The sequence below is a fragment of the Eutrema salsugineum genome, unplaced genomic scaffold (assembly GCF_000478725.1).
Source record: "Eutrema salsugineum unplaced genomic scaffold, Eutsalg1_0 scaffold_15, whole genome shotgun sequence".
NCBI lineage: Eukaryota > Viridiplantae > Streptophyta > Magnoliopsida > Brassicales > Brassicaceae > Eutrema > Eutrema salsugineum.
The window spans coordinates 5,881,868-5,901,619 of NW_006256867.1; the positions used below are offsets into that span (position 1 = coordinate 5,881,868).

The 19,752-nt window shown below is 39.9% G+C and overlaps 1 non-coding gene across 1 annotated transcript; it reads left to right on the plus strand.

Moving 5' to 3' along the window:
* The first annotated feature begins 3,294 nt into the window (after positions 1 to 3,294).
* LOC112088314 lies at positions 3,295 to 3,401 on the plus strand. Its single transcript, XR_002900476.1, has one exon. It is a non-coding gene; the product is annotated as a small nucleolar RNA R71 (small nucleolar RNA).
* Positions 3,402 to 19,752: the final 16,351 nt, after the last annotated feature.

A 19,752-nucleotide genomic window follows, 5' to 3' on the forward strand; every position in this document is an offset into this window, starting at 1 on the left:
TCTTCCGGTGACCGTTTCTTTCAGCTCAGTGCTCCAAATTCCCTGATTCAACCTTTCCTAAGTTCTTGACTCAATTATCTCCAACTTTGCTGAAGACCCTGTAAGCTGAATCGGCCGGCAAGATCTTCCGGTGACGCGATTTCGGAAATGTATCTGCACGCGGGATTTTTGGCCGAGAGACTTGACCGCGGTACGTGTTTTTGGCCGAAAGAGCTACCCGCGGGAATCTTCTGCCATCAGTACAGCATTTTGCCGATAAACGCAAAATTTCTCTTTTTCACCATTTTTGATCATTTTAAGTCCATTTCTTCATCTGAATCACATGATTAGTAGACACTAAAATCCTCCCCCACACTTAAATAACACAGTCCCCTGTGTTATAAAAGCATAAGAGAGAAGTGAAAGGCAAAAGCAAGAAAAATGCAAAATGAAAAATTAAGAACTAGATGCATATGTACAAAGAGTTTGGAGAGTTACCAGACTTGTTCATGATGGAATGGAGTAGTGGAATTGTGAATCTCATGGGGCTAAGCATCACTGGAGGTGTCCTAGTTTTGATGCTGCTCCTTGCACTGATCTGAACGTGCTTGTAGTGAGGGCTGGAGCTCGTTTTTGTGCATTGTTCCTCTTGCCACCCCCTGTTGCCACGCTCTGGAAGCTTCTCTGGACAGCCCGTGGCATTCTTTTGTTCTTCCTCTAACACATTGCCACGGCTTGGATGTGACCGTGGCAAAGAGACCATGGTAAAACTCGAAGGTTCTGCTGCCTAAAAACATGTCGTCATGCCTTGAATCTACCCGTGGCATTCCTCCAGTGGCAAAAGCCGAATGGTGAATTCAACTTGCCACGGTTCAATTCTGGGCGTGGCAATCTCCCCATGGCAATCACCGAAGGTTGGCATCCAAGAAAAAGCCTCATGCCACGCCTGGGTCAAGCAGTGATTCATGGTCGTGGCAAACTGTGAACTTAGCCAAATTTTGCATTTCCTTGCATCTTGTCCACCATTCCTTGAGGCCAAAGAACACCAGGTCATCTGTAACCTGAACACACTCCACAAGACACATCAAAACATCCTAAAAACAGCAAAGAAAGCATTAAAAAGAATATTTACAAAGGATAAGCTTGGGGTGTCTCCCAAGAGCACTTTGTTTAAAGTCACTAAGTTTGACTTTGAAAAACCTGTTTTTAGCTGGCGTGGGGTTGAGCAGTGATGCTTTTCAGCACTTCAATGGTCCTGAGCAAGAAAGCTGAGTTGGTTTGCTGCCTTTGGGAACCATTAGACCCTTGTCCTCGAGATCCCATCTTGAGACCTTTGTCCACCAGCTCTTGAATACCATCTGGGTCTTTATCAAAGATGGCTTTTGTGAGACATCCCCTCACTTCAGCAAACAGACCTGGCTTCCCATTGCAATCCAGCTTATACTTCAGAGATCCATCATCATCAGCTCAAGAAGTCAGAGTAAAATCTTGAGAAGAAGGGTCAGGTTCAATGCTCTTGTCTTTTGTTGCTGAGCCATCACTCATGGTGTTCATCACCTTTAGATCATCAAGTGTAAGAGACCATGAGAGCAAGATGTCTTCTTCTCTGATCAGTGGCCCTCCATTCTCATACTTATAACCATTGGAGTGAGGGTCTCTCTCCTTTTCCAAAGCTGAAAGAGATTGGGATCCACCTAGAATTCCAGCAGTGCCCACATACTTCATCTCAAGTACCTTAGGGGGTTCTATCTCTTGAACAACTGATCCACAAAATTCAGCCAAAGGGGGTGTGACAGGGTAAAAGACATCCTTATCCACTTTTGAAAGAACCACTGTTTGAGTATCAAAGTCAATCATTGCACTAGTGGTGTTTAGAAATGAAGTTCCAAGCAATAGGGGGAGCTCTTTGGTCTTCTTCATCTTCATGATGACAAAATCAGTGGGAATTATGCATTCACCAACCTGTAGTGGATAGTTTTCCAGAAACCCATATGGTTTCTTGGAGTAAGAATCTCCAAAGGTAATAGAAGAAGGGTAGGACGTTATAGACTTGACCTTTAGCTTCTCCATCAAGTCCTTAGACATTATGCTAACACTTGACCTGAGTCACAGAAAGCATTCTCCACTTTAAAGTTGCCAAGAGTGCAAGAGATGGTGAACTTCCGTGGGTTACCTAGCTTTGGGAGGGAGGTGGGCTTCATCTGAGTTGATTCAGAGGTGGAGGCACTATCTGTTGGCTTTGCTTGACCAGTTGGCAGCTCCTTTGTTTCAATAGACACTGAATCATTCCCTTGCTGAACAGAAAAAACTGAACCGGCTGCCCCCACACTTTCGCTCTCAATGTCCTCATTGAGTTCATGTAAGAAGCCCATGAAATCATCTATAATGGTGTCTTCATCCTCATGAGTTTGTGCAGTCTCACTAGAAACTTGACCATAAAGGAGAGCTTCAATCTCTTGCACAGCAGCTGAGTGGTCATCATTGGAGTAGATGGCATTGCAATAATCCTTTGGGTTTTGAACAGCTTTACCAAGAAGAGAGACTTGTGGTTCAGAAGTGCAGATGCCCTTGTTCTTTTTAATATCCTTTAGTTCAGCGCCCAGTGTCTCCAGGTCAGATACCATCTTTTGTTGTCCTAGTAAGAGCTGTTGGAGAACAACACTGAAATCAGGACTTTGTTGAACAGGTTGTGGGGCAAAACCAGGAGGTGGTGGCCTTTATTGCTGGAAGCTGAGTTAGATACTGAAGCTGTTCCCTTGTGGCTGAGCTGTTGGCTGCTGAAAAGCTTGTTGACTTTGGAAGTTACCTGGGAACTGATTCTTTTGAGCAAAGCTTTGTTGACCTTGTTGGGGAGGGTATACTTGATCTTGGGGATTGGCTACATTGGTGCTTCTATAAGACAAGTTCTGGTTCTTGTTGAAGTTGTTGTAACCCTGAAACTTGTTCTGATTACCTATGTAGTTCAGCTCCTCTTGTGTAAGGCCCACTTCATTGATCTTCTCAAAGCAACTCCTCTCTTGAGACTCAACTACATAGTGTATAGGCTTTTGAGTGGCAACCAGGGCTTTGTCAAGCATGATATGCAGCTCTTTAATCTTCTCTTCCAACCTTTGTTGGGTACTAGAGTCCTCACATCTGTTGCCTCTATCAAAGTCTTCTCCATAGGTGTCTTGGCTCATGGCTAAGTTCTCAACAAGTTCCATGGCTGCAGTGATTTCTTTTGCCAAGAAATTCCCATTTGATGCTGTGTCCAACTGATTCCTTATCTTGGGGACAGCTCCTCTATATAAAGTGCTAAGGAGAGAGGCTTCTGAAAAACAATGATGTGGACACTGATTTGTGTAGCTTCTAAACCTGTCCAAAGCTTCTCCAAAGGTCTCATTAGAATGTTGAGTGAAGCTGAAAATCTGGTTCCTTAGCTTTTCAGTCCTTGAGCTTGAGAAGAACTTGGATAGAAAGGCAATCTTGCACTGCTCCCATGTGTGGATGGATCCTCTCGGGAGGTTCTTTTCCCACTGATGTACCTTATCTCCAAGGCTGAATGGGAACAATCTCAGTTTGAAGCTGTCTTCAGATACCCCATTGATCTTAGTGAGATCACAAACTCTGTCAAACTGATCCAGATGCTCCAAGGGATCCTCCATAGGTAAGCCATGGAACTTCTGATTCTGAACCATATTGATCAAAGAGGCCTTCACCTCAAAGTTGTTGTTTTGGACAGGAGGTGGCCTGATTCCTGCTCCATACTGGTGTGCATAAGCTCGGTTATTCTCACCAACAAAGACTGGTTGAGGCTGATGACGTATGGGTGGGTTTGGGTGGGGCTGTGGTGGATTAACCTGAGGTAGGTCTTGGTTCTGGTTACCAAGAGCGTGTCCCTGATGGACCTGAGCCTGTTGAGCTTGAATTCCAATCCCATTACCAGCTCTTTGACCGTGATCAGCTTCTTGAGCCTGATGCTCATTTTCCCAACTTGCTGATTCATTCCTAACCTCTCCAAGTGAACAGCTATTTCTCTTTGTCTTCTGGCTTGGCTTCTTGTGATCATAAACCTGAAAAAAAATACAGAGCTTGAAAAGTGATCAGTAAAACAAAATAAACTTGATCTCAAAAACTATATCAGAAACTAATGCTAACAATCCCCACACAATATGGCAACGGCGCCAATTGATAACTAAAATTTTTCAGGTCTTAGATGGGTTATCAATCCCCTTGTCAAAGTAGTATAAGGGGTGTCAATCCATATGTGTGGTAGTTAGGCACTAGTTTATGTGACAAGTTCTTAAGTCAAGTTGAATAAAAGATGAGTTTGGTGAAACCAGCAACAAGAAAGCATAAACAAGAAATAAACAAGCAATGATTAATGAACTAAGCAAAGCAAACAAAAAAAAGTAATGATAAGGAAAATGATGAAAGATAAACCTCTAGATGTGATCATTGATTAGGGTGCTTTAGATATTGATTCATGATACTAAGAAAATAATGCAACACTTGCTACTCTTTAGTCTAGACTTCAAAAGCAGATTAATTCATTCCCATGACAATAATCCCTTTGCTAATCACTTAATCAAGTCTAACAACCATTAGATATAATCAAGCAATCAACAAGCATAATGCATCAAGCCTAATAAGTGACCAAACAATCTCTCACCAAGAAGACTGAATCTTACACAGAAAGACATAGCAAGCAATCACATGATCTCAAACATTTCAACTTAGAACTCTAATCTAGACTAATCCGCTCATGAAGGCATTAATCTCTACACTAATCCACTTTCAAACCAAATTCCTATTTTTGAAATATGAATCAGTAAGCATTAAGAAACAGTTCTAATATGTCATTCGTGCATTTAACAAATCATTCCCATGATGAAAAAGGCATAAACCCTTAGTTAGCTTTCATTCAGGCATTTCATCAAACACCTTGTGGGTGGAGATTTGCCTAAGCTCTAGACCAGAGTGATGTGCAATAATCTAGCCTTAGGAACAGCTAACTAAGGAAATGAAATGAGAATCTAGACCCTAAAAATCATAAATCAAACATCTAAGCACCCTAATCTACACACGTAGAAGCTTAAAAGATGATTACTCACTAATCATGAAGAACACATCTAATCTTTTGCAAGAGATGATGTTAATCATGATTAGAAGCAGAAATGAGATGATCAGATGATAAGAAACAGCCTGTAAGATGATTAAATGTGCTAGATATCTCTTGATCAAACTCGTTTTTACACTGAAAAGGAAAGAAAACAAGAGAGAAACTAAGAGAGAAGAAGATGTTTTTAAGGTTTTTTTCCAAAAAAGTATTTATACTAAGTGTTATGGACCGGGTCAGCCCGGAACAAACTGGGTACTGACCCGGCTTTGGTGGGTAAAGATGAGGTTTGCCACGGTCTAGCAGCTCTTGGTCAAGCCGTGGCAAGTGACCGTGTCAAGTCCCGAAGCTTCTGTTCTTGGATGAATCTTGGTGCCACGGGTTCCCTTTGGTCGTGATGCATGGCCGTGTCAAGTCCCGAAGCTCTGAAGGATCCCAAGTGTTGTCTTTCCACGGTCAAATGTAGACCGTGGTGTGGAGTCCGTGTCAAACCCCGAAGGATTGCATCAAGTGCCACGGTCAGATGTGGACCGTGGCATTCCACCGTGCCATCCTTACACTTAGCACAATTTCCACGCTCTTGGTGCTCGAAAGATAGGTGTGTCTCTATTCTTCCGGAACTCACGCCTCACAACTCCAAATGGAACGATCTCAACTATTCTGGAAAGAGGACTCAAGTATCTCGAATCTTGGTGAAGAAACCCTCAGCGCTTGGGAAGTGGAAGGTTCCCCGGAAGGCTCATCTTTGCAGTACATTGACACGGTCAGAAAGAGGCTTCTAGACATGTGTCCATTCCGGAAACGTTATCTTCTTGCTCATGGCTTCAAATTGAATGATCTCAAACGTTCTGGAAAGAGGACCCAAATATCTAAAATCTTGATGACGGACCTGTAGACTGAATCGGTCTGGAAGTGCATCGTCCTTTGCAATCTTCGGAGTTCATCGGGTTGGTCCAAATCGGTAGCGAAACAGGCGTGCCTTCCGGTGAGCTTAATTCTCTACTCACGCCTCCAAATTCTATGATTCCACCTGGTCTGGAAACATGATCCAATCTTCTTCAAATTTTATGAAGCACCCGACAGCTGAATCGGACCGGAAGGTTCCCCGGATAGGTGATCATTCAGGAGTATCGAATTGCTCCGGAATGGATGCGAGAGAAGTCTGTCTTCCGGTGACCGTATCGTTCAGTTCAGTTCTCCAAATGCCCCTATTCAACCTGTCCTGGGTTCTTGACTCAATTATCTCCAACGTTGCTGAATACCCCGTAAGCTGAATCGGCCGGCAAGATCTTCGGGTGACGCGATTTCGGAAATGTATCTGCACCCGGGATTTTTGGCCGAGAGACTTGACCGCGGTACGTGTTTTTGGCTGAGAGAGCTACCCGCGGGAAGGATTTTGGCCGAGAATCTTCGGTCATCAGTACAGCATTTTGCCGAGAAACCCAAAATTGCTCCTTTTCACCATTTTTGATCATTTCAACTCCATTTCTTCATCTGAATCACATCCTCCACTGCAAATACGCTCCAAAAGCACCTGTTTAACACTCCAAAACATGCAAAACTTTCTTGGACCTAATGCAATCTCCTAAGTCCTAAAACAATGCCTAAAGACCTAAAATGCATGCAAATGAGACATGATTTGGACTAGAATATGTACATTAAATGATGCAATTTATGAATATATCAACTCCCCCACACTTATCCTTTGCTTGTCCTCAAGCAAAAAGAACAAATGAGAGAGAGAGGTTGAATGCATTGGGAGTTCATATTTCCTTTTTGAGAGAAGTGATCACAATGAGAATTCAAGTTCATGCTCAATTATGCAATGCAAAGCCATACTCAGATATATATCAACTCAACAAGGAATCTCCACAAGTTCTTCTCTCTCTCAACTCTTTCACATTCATTAAGCTTTTATCAGGTGAATCTAATGATGCAATGTTTAAACAAGATGGCTTGGCTAGGGAGAGGCTATGAGATTAAAATGATCTCATCAGTGTTCAAGCGGGTTTAATGCAGCAAAGGGATCTCTCTAAGAATGATCAAACTTTGGCAGAATGCTAAAGGTAAAAAGCAACCTATGCATACAAGGGCAAAGACTCATCACACCCCACACTCTACTCAAAGTTTTCTCACTTGCTCACTCTCTCAAGAACCTCACTTTTCACACTTATTTTCCTCTCACTAGGGGACTTACTTTTCATTTTCAGTCTCAAGTCTTGGAGTTCAAACTTTACACAGCTCTTTTTCTTTTGCAACCTCTAGCCTCTTTTTCTTTCTTTTCAAAACATTTGAGCTCTTTGGCTTCTTTTCTTTTCCTTTTACTTAGAGGCTAGACTCTTTCTTTTCAAGACACCATAGCTCACTTTCTTTAACTCAAAACTCCAAGACTGATTTCTTTTTCTTTCATTCCCCTAGCTATTTCCACTTTCTCTTTTCCACTCATCTCACCTTTTTCCACTCACCAACAAGTCTTTTCCCCCACACTTATTCCTCGCCAACACTCTCTGTTCCTTGATGTTGGAACACAGCACTCAATGAGACCTGCCCTTGTCGCTCTAAACCTAACACTTTCTGCTAAGTTTGATCCAAGGTGGCCTTTCAATTCACACACAAACATTGGCTTGAAAGAAGGATGGGTTCAAGGTGAGGGAACTGATCCATGATGCGGATTCAGATACTTGAGCTAAGGAAAAAGGGCGGTAAAAACAATGGTTCTAGCTCAAGTATGTATGTCGATATCCACAAGCTTATTCAAACAATGCATCACAAGATATTTTCAAGTCAAGTTCAAGGTTCTCACTTAATTAGAGTTGAATTCAATTCAAACTTGCTTCTCAGATTCAGATCGTTTCAGACTTTGCAAGCACAGAAAAAGATTCACAAGCATATTCAGTTCAAGTTCTCAAAGTGATGTACTCTCTAGAAAACCTATCATTACTCCCTGCAAGATGCAACCTATATGATGCAACTAGACTCAATCCTAAAAAATGTGAATGCAACTAGAATGAACATTTTTTGTGAAAATTTTCTGATTTTTATATGCATTTAGATGCAACTAAATGAGACTCAAAATGCAAAAGAGAAAATAAGAACAGAGAAATTAGGTCTTATAAAATACATATTTATAGGTCTCCAAGTGTTTCTGGTCGTCCTTAGGGCTTCTTTTGCAGAGAGAATGAGTTGGACTTGAAAACGGGCATTTGGGCTAAAAATGGGCTTGTCGCAGAATTGGGCTCTCCAAGGCTGGTAAATGTGAGTTCACCATGGGTGGAGGCTCTGAGGTGTGGCCAAGATAGTTTTCACCGCGGTCACGAGCTCTTGGACCGCAGTGGTTGGCATATGATGTCCAAACTTCATTCCTTCTCTTACTTCTTTCGTGAGAATGCAGAACATGTCTGAAGTTCTGACCATCTGTCAGAGAAAAAAGAACGAATGGCTCTTCAGTAAATTGGAAATAACTTATGCGTCGAATCCAATTGCATTAGAAATTTTCTCGAAATGCGTCGAATCCTATTGCATTAGAAATTTGGTTGTCTCCTCTATCCTGTGTCCAAATTTGAGCTTGATCAGACGGTGCGAAGGTCTTCATCAGATGTGAAACTTCTGACGGTCCGAAATTGGCCAAAAGTGAATTTTTCTCCAATTTGCATTCTTTTTTCCTAAGTAACCTGAAAAGACTTTTAAAACTCCAAAACATGGATAACACTTATAAAACCTTCAAAACTGATTGAAAACACTTGCATAAGATAGTGAAAGTGATCCATAAACATGGTCAAAATCAGGTGTTATCAGTTATATCTGAAGATGCTGATGAGTTCAAAGACTATGAGATAAAGTATGTGGGGAGTATTGGAACTATAGAAGAAGATCCACCCTTAGAAGCTGGTGAGAAGAAGAAATAATCCCTAATAAGACCTGGTCTTGAGTTTGAAGGGGATTTCTTTAGTGATGATGAAGCTTGTTTAAAATCTCTATCTCCTACACTAAGTGAGAAAGAGATTAGTAACAACAAAGGCAAAACTTCAAGCTCCCAAGACAAGAACCTAACAAGCACCAAACCATTCACTTTTGGGTCTTCTTCTTAAGTCTAAACTCTCACTCCATGGAAGTTTGATGGTGTAGCTGTGGACTACAATATTAAAGGCAGTGGAAGATCAAGACCATTTGCCAAAGTCAGGGCAATCTTCACACCAGAGTTCAAGGACAAGGGATCTAATGGTGTGCAAGAGCTGATGAACAAGGTCCTTACACTTGAGTTCATGGACAATACAAGGAGCATCTCTGCTGCACCACAACCTCCTTGAAAGAGTATGAAAAGTCAAACTTAGTGACTTAAAACAAAGTAATCTTGGGAAAGACTCCAAGCTTATCCTTGTATATAAATCTTTTAATCTTTTCTTTTATGTTTTTGGAATGTTTTGATGGGGTTGTTGAGTGGTCTCAGGTGCAAAGATAAGATGGCCTTGTTTTTAAATGCTACTTGTTTTAAACCCAGAAAATGCACCCCTCTGCCACAGACCTCGGCATTGGCACACCGAGGCCCTCTTGCACGAGCTGAGGAGATGAAGGAGCTTCGAAGACTTGGGTCAAGAGAGATTGTTCAGCAACAGCCATCTCCTTCATTTTCCATACCTCCTTTCTATCAAAAACAAATCTGGTAACACTCCAAACTCTTGTACATAGGCATGTAGTTCTTGTTATTACATTTTGCATTTTTACTTTTGATTTTCACTCCTTTCTCAAATTTTTATAACACAAGGGACTGTGTTATTTAAGTGTGGGGAAGGGGTTTAGTATTTACTAACCATGTTTGCTTTGTTCTTATTTGCTATTTAAGAGTCTTGAGTCTCATTGATCATGCATTAGCATCTATTTGCATAGAAAAACCACAAAAATTGAAAATTTTCAAAATTTTCCATTAAAAAATGTTCATTTAGTTGCATTCAAATTTTAGATTGTGTCTAGTTTCTAGAACACTTAGGGTCAGGAGATTTTAAGCTGTGAGCTGGGAGATAACGCAAGCGGAAGAAGCAAAGGTCTAGAAGCCAATCCGGAGCAGTTGAATGTGCTTTAGAGATCGGCTTACCGGATAGCCTTGCCGACCTCAGATGGAGTTGGGTCCTTCACCAAAGTTTGAGCTGGTTGAGTCATCTATCCTTTGAACTTGATCTTGAGTCATTTATATGACTGAGCTGAGCGTTACTGAGAACGGAAGAGAAGCATATCATTCAGGGTTCAAAAGAGCTTGCTGGGTACTAAGTGTTTTCTTGTGCCTCGGTGTAACCCCTCGGTATATCTTGACATCGAGGCACATTTACGAAACTTTTGGCCATTCCCTCGGTCTGACACCTCGGCCTTGATACACTGAGGCAACACTTACACGCAACAAATGCTCAATTCCTCACCATGTTTACTGTTTACAAACCATGTTTTCTTTGATCTTATTTGCCATTTTAGAGTCTTGAGTCTCATTTATAATGCATTAGTATCTATTTGTATAGAAAAACCAAAAAATTTGAGAAATTTGAAAAATTTCCTCAAAAAAATGTTCATTTAGTTGCATTCACAATTTAGATTGTGTCTAGGATTGCATATTCATATAGGTTTGCATCATTTGCATGGGAGTAATGATATGTTTCCTTGAGAGAAGATCACTTCAAGAGTTTAGTTCATAGCCCTAGTTGTTAGTTCTTTGATGCATTCAAGACTTGAAATGTGTTTGATTGTTGATACAATCTTTGAATTGAACTCAGCCATAGCAATTAAAAACCTTAAACTTGATTTGCAATTATCATGTGATGCATGTTTCAATGAGCATTGTAGATACCATTATACATATTTGGGCTATGTTATCCTTTTTAACACTCTTGTTAGTCCAAGTAGCTGATCTCCATCATTGAAACAGTTTTCACAGCCTTTAACTAAGCCATCTTTGAAGCCATAAAAACTCTAGTGAGCGAATGTGAGGCCTTGTTTTTGAATGAATTTGACCAAAACTGTTGGGTTTAGAGTGACAAGAGTAGGCTTTCATGTAGATCTAGCTCTGAATCAAGAGACTAGAGTAGGATTAGGATAGTTAGGAAGGGGAATCATTGAGCTGTAAATGAAAAGAACTTGGTGGAAAAAGTGAAAGAATGTGTTGAGAAACTAGGGGATAGAAAGTGAATGGTGGTGTTGTGAAAAGAAATGCTCTAGTGTTTGAAATAAAAGTGTCTAGCCTTTAAGAGAAAAAAAAATGAAACGAAAAGAAAAGAAGCCAAAGAGCTTAAATGTCTAAAAACAGATAGGAAAGAGGTTAGATAAGTGAGAATGAATAAGAGCTAAGTGTAAAAAGAGTTAACACCAGCCAAGGAAATGGAAAAAATCTCCTAGAGAAAGTGAATGAATGGGTTAAGAATGCAAAGAAAGTCTTGGAAAAAGGGTAGCTTAGGAGTGTTCTTTATTGGGTTTAGAGTTAGGATAGAAACAATCAAGGAATTTGATAGATGGAAGTCTATTATTGTATACACAGGTTGCTTTTTACCCTTAGCATTTTGTTAAAGTTCATTCCTTCATTGAGTGATCCCTTGTGTTGAATGAAACCCATTGTGCATTGAATGAGATCAGCTTAGTCTCAAACCTCACCCTTAGCCAAACTTTTTTTGTTCAGATATGCATCATTTGATTACATGATAAAGAGCTTAATGAATGTTAAAGGGCTGAGGAATAAGAATGTTTGTGGAGATCATTGTTTGAACTTGTTGCATCAAATTAGAGTCTTGCAATTCACTTCAGAACTAGCAACTTGGACACTGAGCTTGAATTCTTTTTGTGGTTACCTCTCTCCTTATAGGAAATGTGAATTCCTAAACTAACAAGATCTCTCTTATTTATTCTTTTTTCTTGAGGAAAAGCAACTGATAAGTGTGGGGGAGTTGATATATTCATAAAATGACTCATTTAGTATGCATTTTTAGTCCTAATTCATAGTCCCATGTCTGCATTTTACATAGAATTTTAGGTACTTAGGCATTATTTTAGCATTTAGGAGTTTGCATTAGGTCCAAGTGAGTCTTGCATGTTTGAAGTGTCTAATAGTTACTTTGGAGGTCACTTGGAGTGGAAAAGGTGAAACCAGGTAAACAAATGGTGAAAAAAGGAGCAAATATGATGAAATTGGCATTTTGGAGTGTATGGGCCAAACCACGTACTGCGGGCAGCTTTTTCTCGGCCAAAAGCCATACTGCAGGTTACATCCCTCGGCCAAAATGTGTACCGTGGTATGCGAGTCTCAGCCAAAAATCTCTTGTGCCGATACGCCTCAAAGATCGCGTTACTGGAAAGTCTTCCCCTTCGATTCAGATTCTGGGGTCTTCATAGACAATCAAGAGAACTGAATCACGGTTCCAGAAAAGTTAGAATCAATGGATTTGAAGCAGTGAGCTGAAAGGTTTTGGCAAACAGAAGACAAAACCTGTCTTGCATCCATTCTGAACCGATCCGATACGCCTCAGATATGACCCAGAACGAAGCCCTTCTCGTCCGATCCAGTCTCCAGTGTCTGCACAGAAGTATGTGATCATTAAATCTAGTTTCCAGAACACTTGGAGTCAGGAGATTTGGAGCAGTGAGCTTGGAGATATTGCAAGCGGAAGAAGCAAAGGTCTAGAAGCCAATCCAGACCAGTGCAATACGCCTTAAAAATTGGCTTACTGGAAAGCCTTGCCAATCTCAGATGGAGTTGGGTCTTTCACAAAATTTTGAGCTGGTTGAGTCATATATCGTTTGGACTTGGTCTAGAGTCATTTGGATGATTAGGCTGAGAGTTCAAAAGAGCTTGCTGGGTACTAAGTGTTTTCTTGTGCCTCGGTGTAACCCCTCAGTATATCTTGACACCGATGCACATTTAAGAAACTTTTGGCAATTCCCTCGGTCTGACACCTCGGCCTTGATACATTGAGGCAACACTTACACGCAATAAATGCTCAATGCCTCACCATGTTTAGTGTTTACAAACCATGTTATCTTTGTTCTTATTTGCTATTGTAGAGTCTTGAGTCTCATTGATCATGCATTAACATCTATTTTCATACAAAAACCAAAAAAATTAAAAATTTTGAAAAGTTTCCACAAATAAAAATATTCATTTAGTTGCATTCACATTTTAGATTGTGTCTAGGATTGCATATTCATATAGGTTTGCATCATTTGAATGAGAGTATTGATAGGTTTCCTTGAGAGAAGATCACTTCAAGAGTTTAGTTCAAGGCCCTAGTTTTTATTTTTTTTTATGCTTGCAAGACTTGAAATGTGTAGGATTGTTGATACAAGCTTTGAATTGAACTCAACCCTAGCAAGTGAAAACCGAAATTTGATTTGCAATTATCATGTGATGCATGTTTAAATGAGTATTGTGAATACCATTATACATATCTGGGCTATCTTATATTTTTTACCACTCTTGTTGGTCCATGTAGCTGATCTCCATCATTGAGAGAGTTTCCCCTGCCTATAACTAAGTCATCTTTGAAGCCATAAACACTCTAGTAATCGAATGTGAGGCTTTGTTTTTGAATGAACTTGACAAAAAGTGTTGGATTTACGACAAGTGTAGGCTTTCATGTAGATCTAGCTCTGCATCATAAGACTAGAGTAGTATTAGGCTAGTTAGGAAGGGGTCTTGGGGAATCATTGAGCTGTAAATGAAAAGAACTTGGTGGAAAAAGTGAAAGAATGAGTTGAGAAACTAGGGGATAGAAAGTAAATGGTGGTGTTGTGAAAAGAAAAGCTCTAGTGTTTGAAATAAAACTGTCTAGCCTCTAAGAGAAAAAAAAAAGAAAAGAAAAGAAAAGAAGCCAAAGAGCTAAAATGTCTGAAAAGAGATAAGAAAGAGGTTATATAAGTGAGAATGAAAAAGAGCTAAGTGTAAAAAGAGTTAACACCAGCCAAGGAAATGAAAAAAATCCCCTAGAGAGAGTGAATAAATGGGTTAAGAAGGCAAAGAAAGCCTTGGAAAAAGGGTAGCTTAGGAGTGTTCTTCATTGGGTTTAGAGTTAGGATAGAAACAATCTAGGCATTTGGTAGATGGAAGTCTGTTCTTGTATGCATACGTTACTTTTTACCCTAAGCATTATGTTGAAGTTCTTTCCTTCATTGAGTGATCCCTGGTGTTGAATGAAACCCATTGTGCATTGAAACCCATTCTTAGTCTCATAACCTCACCCTTAGCCAAACTTTGCTTGTTTAGATATGCATCATTTCATTCACATGATAAAGAGCTTAGTGAATGTTAAAGGGCTTAGGAATAAGAATGCTTGTGGAGATCATTGTTTGAACTTGTTGCATCAAATTAGAGTCTTGCAATGCACTTCAGAACTAGCAACTTGGACCCTGAGCTTGAATTGTTTATGTGGTTACCTCTCTCTTTATAGGAAATGTGATCTCCCAAACTCACAATATCTCTCTTATTTGTTATTTTTGCTTGAGGACAAGCAAAGGATAAGTGTAGGGGAGTTGATATATTCATAAAATGACTCATTTAGTATGCATTTTTAGTCCTAATTCATAGTCTTATATATACATTTTCCATAGAATTTTAGGTACTTAGGCATTATGTTAGCATTTAGGAGTTTGCTTTAGTTCCAAGTGAGTAATTCATGTATGGAGTTCAAATCGGTACTTTGGAGGTCAGGTGAAGAAATGGTGAAAGAAGGAGCAAAAATTATGAAATTGGCATTTTGGAGTGTATGGGCCAAACCATGTACCCCGGGTAGCTTTTTGTCGGCCAAAAACCGTACCGCAGGTTACATCTCTCGGCCAAAACATGTAATGCGGTACGCGAGTCTCGGCCAAAAATCTCCTGTGCCAATATGGCTCAAAGATCGCATTACTGGAAAGTCTTTCCCTCCGATTCAGATTCCGGGGTTTTCATAGATAACCAAGAGAATTGAATCACGGTTCCAGGAAAGTTGTAATCAATGGATTTGGAACAGTGAGCAGAAAGATATGGCCAACACAAGACGAACCTGTCTCGCATCCATTCCGAACCGATCCGATATGCCTCAGATATGACCCAAAACGAAGCCCTTCCTGTCCGTTCCAGTCTCTGGTGACCTCACGAAAGTTTGACATTAATTAATCTAGTTTCGAGAACACTTAAATTCAGGAGATTTGGAGCTGTGAGCTGGGAGATAACAGAAGCGGAAGAAACAAAGGTCTAGATGCCAATCCGGACAAGTGCAAAGTTCCTTAAAGATCGGTTTACCGGAAAGCCTTGCCGACCTGAGATGGCATTGGGTCCTTCACCAAAGTTTGATCTGGCTGAGTCATCTATGCTTTGGACTTGGTCTTGAGTCATTTGGATCACTGAGCTGAGAGTTACTGAGAACGAAAGACAAGCAATCATTCAGGGTTCAAAAGAGCTTGCTGGGTACTAAGTGTTTTCTTGTGCCTCAGTGTAACCCCTCGATATCTCTTGACACCAAAGAACATTTACAAAAATTTTGGCCATTCCCTTGGTCTGACACCTCGGCCTTGATACACTGAGGCAACACTTACACGCAACAAATGCTTAATGCCTCACCATGTTTTCTTGGATCTTATTTGCTATTTTAGAGTCTTGAGTCTCATTGATCATGCATTAGCATCTATTTGCACAACAAAAACCATTAAAAATTTTGAAAATTTTCCACAAAAAATGTTCATTTAGTTGCATTCACATTTTAGATTTTGTCTAGGATTGCATATTCATATAGGCTTGCATCATTTGCATGGGAGTAATGATATGTTTCCTTGAGAGAAGATCACTTCTAGTTCTTTGACTCTTGCAAAACCTGAAATGTGTATGATTGGTTATACAAGCTTTGAATTGAACTCAGCCCTAGCAAGTGAAAACCTTAAACTTGATTTGCAATTATCATGTGACACATGTTTAAATGAGCATTGTGGATATCATTATACATATTTGGGCTATCTTATCCTTTTTCCACTCTTGTTAGTCCAAGTAGCTGATCTCCATCATTGAGACAGTTTCCCTTGCCTTTAACTAATCCATCTTTGAAGCCATAAACACTCTAGAGAGCGAATGTGAGGCCTTTTTTTGAATGAACTTGACAAAAACTGTTGGGTCTAGAGCGACAAGAGTAGGCTTTCATGTCGATCTAGCTCTGCATCATGAGAGTAGAGTAGGATTAGGCTAGTTAGGAAGGTGTCTTTGGGTTTCATTGAGCTGTAAATGAAAAGAACTTTGTGGAAAGAAAGAATGTGTTGAGAAAATAGGGGATAGAAAGTGAATGGTGGGGTGTGAAAAGAAAAGCTCTAGTGTTTGAAACAAAAGTGTCTAGCCCCTAAGAGAAAAAAAAAAAAGAAAAGAAAAGAAAAGAAGCCAAAGAGCCCAAATGTCAGAAAAGAGATAAGAAAGAGGTTACATTAGTGAAAATGAAAAAGAACTAAGTGTAAAAAGAGTTAACACCAGACAGGGAAATGAAAAAAAAAATCCCGTAGAGAGTGAATAAATGGGTTAAGAAGGCAAAGAAAGCCTTGGAAAAAGGGTAGCTTAGGAGTTTTCTTCATTGGGTTTAGAGTTAGGATAGAAACAATCTAGGCATTTTGTTGATGGAAGTCTATTTTTGTATGCATAGGTTGCTTTTTACCCTAGGCATTTTATTGAAATTCTTTCCTTCATTGAGTGATCCCTGGTGTTGAATGAAACCCATTGTGCATTGAATGAGATCATCTTAGTCTCATAACCTCACCTTTACCCAAACTTTGCTTGTTTAGATATGGATCATTTCATTCACATGACAAAGAGCTTAATGAATGTTAAAGGTCTGAGGAATAAGAATGCTTGTGGAGATCATTGTTTGAACTTGTTGCATCAAATTAGAGTCTTGCAATGCACTTCAGAACTAGCTACTTGGACCCAGAGCTTGAATTCTTTTTATGGTTACATCTCTCTTTATAGGAAATGTGAACTTCCAAACTCACAACATCTCTCTTATTTGTTCTTTTTGCTGGAGGACAAGTAAAGGATAAGCCTGGGGGAGTTGATATATTCATAAAATGACTCTTTTAGAATGCATTTTTAGTCCCAATTCATAGTCCCATGTATGAATTTTACATAGAATTATAGGTACTTAGGCATTATTTTAGCATTGAGGAGTTTGCATTAGGTCCAAGTGAGTCTTGCATGTTTGGAGATTCAAATAGGTACTTTGGATGTCACTTGGAGTGGAAAAGGTGAAACCAGGTGAAGAAAGAAAGACCAAAAATAATGAAATTGGCATTTTGGAGTGTATGGGCAAAACCATATACTGCGGGCAGCTTTTCTCGGCCAAAAACCATACCGTAGGTTACATGCCTCGGCCAAAACGTGTAACGTGAGACGCGAGTCTCGGCCAAAAATCTCCTGTGCCAGAACGCCTCAAAGATCGTGTTACTGGAAAGTGTTCCCCTCCGAGTCAGAGTTTGGGGTCTTCATAGACAATCAATATAATTGAATCAAGGTTCCAGGAAAGTTGGAATCAATGGATTTGGAGCAGTGAGCTGAAAGATACGGCCAACAGAAGACAAACCTGTCTCGCATCCATTCCGAACCGATCCGATATGCCTCAGATATGACCCAGAACGAATCCCTTCCCGTCCGATCCACTCTCCGGTGGCTTCACAAAATTTTGTGATTATGGAATATAGTTTCAAGAACACTTGGAGTCAGGAGATTTGGAGATGTGATCTGGGAGATAATACAAGCAGAAGAAGCAAAGCTCTAGAAGCCAATCCAGAGAGCAATGTGCCTTAAAGATCGGCTTACCGGAAAGCCTTGCCGACCCCAGATGGAGTTGGATCCTTCACCAAAGCTTTAGCTGGCTCAGTCATCTATGATTTGGACTTGGTCTTTAGTCATTTGGATCACTGAGCTGAGAGTTACTGAGAACGGAAAATAAGCATATCATTCAGGGTTCAAAAGAGCTTGCTGGGTACTAAGTGTTTTCTTGTGCCTTGGTGTAACCCCTCGATATATCTTGACACCAAGGCACATTTACGAAACTTTTGGCCATTCCCTTGGTCTGACACCTCAGCCTTGATACACTGAGGCAATACTTACACGCAACAAATGCTCAATGCCTCACCATATTTAGTGTTGACAAACCATTTTTTCTTTGGTCTTATTTGCTATTTTAGAGTCTTGAGTCTCATTGATCATGCATTAGCATCTATTTGCATAGAAAAAACAAAAAAATTGAAAAATTTGAAAAATACCCACAAAAAATGTTCATTTAGTTGCATTCACATTTTAGATTGTGTCTAGGATTGCATATTCATATAGGTTTGCATCATTTGCATGGGATTAATGATATGTTTCCTTGAGAGAAGATCACTTCAAGATTTTAGTTCATTGCTCTAGTTGTTAGTTCTTTGACGCTTGCAAGACTTGAAATGTGTATGATTGGTTATACAAGGTTTGAATGGAAGTCAGCCGTAGCAAGTGAAAACCTTAAACTTGATTTGCTATTATCATGTGACGCATGTTTAAATGAGCATTGTGGATTCCATTATACATATTCGGGCTATCTTATCCTTTTTACCACTCTTGTTAGTCCAAGTAGCTGATCTCCATCATTGAGACAGTTTCCCCTGTCTTTAACTAAGCCATCTTTGAAGCCATAAACACACTAGTGAGTGAATGTGAGGCCTTTTTTGAATGAACTTGACTAAAAGTGTTGGGTCTAGAGCGACACGAGTAGGCTTTCATGTAGATCTAGCTCTGCATCATGAGAGTAGAGTAGGATTAGGCTAGTTAGGAAGGTGTCTTGGGGTTTCATTGAGCTGTAAATGAAAAGAACTTGGTGGAAAAAATGAAAGAATGTGTTGAGAAAGTAAGGGATAGAAAGTGAATGGTGGTGTTGTGAAAAGAAAAGCTGTAGTGTTTGAAACAAAAGTGTCTAGCCCCTAAGAGAGAAAAAAAAGAAAAGAAGCCAAAGAGCCCAAATGTCTGAAAAGAGATAAGAAAGATGTTAGATAAGTGAAAATGAAAAAGAACTATGTGTAAAAAGAATTAGCACCAGCCAGGGAAATGAAAAAAAAAAAATCCCGTAGAGAGTGAATAAATTCGTTAAGAAGGCACAGAAAGCCTTGGAAAAAGGGTAGCTTAGGAGTGTTCTTCATTGGGTTTAGAGTTGAAATTTTTAAGTGTACTTATCGTGCCGGAGAATGCTGCTCGTCTTTTGTGTTTGTTCTTCCTCATTAAAAACCTGAAATTAAATGAAACAGAAACAAGCAATGGAAATAGAAAATAAAGGTCAAAGGGAAATAAATAAAATACCAAGTGGGTTGCCTCCCATTAAGCGCTTTTTTAAGTCGTTAGCTTGACATTATTGCTCGATTAGACTTATCTGGGGTCATGACACTCCTTGATCTCTTTCTTGGCTGATGATGGATCAATCAAAAGCATCACTTATCTCTCGTCTTCTCTTTCTTCAGCCAGATATGGCTTGACACGTTGTCCATTCACTGTAAATGAATTCCCGGTTTTTTCCCATAGGACAATGGCTCTGTACGGTTTGACTTCATTTATCGTGAAGGTTCCAGACCATCTTGAACTTAGTTTTCCTGGAACTTAAGACGAGAATTGAAAAGAATAACTTTATCATTAGGAGCAAAAGTTCTATGAATAATCTTCTTATCATGATATGCTT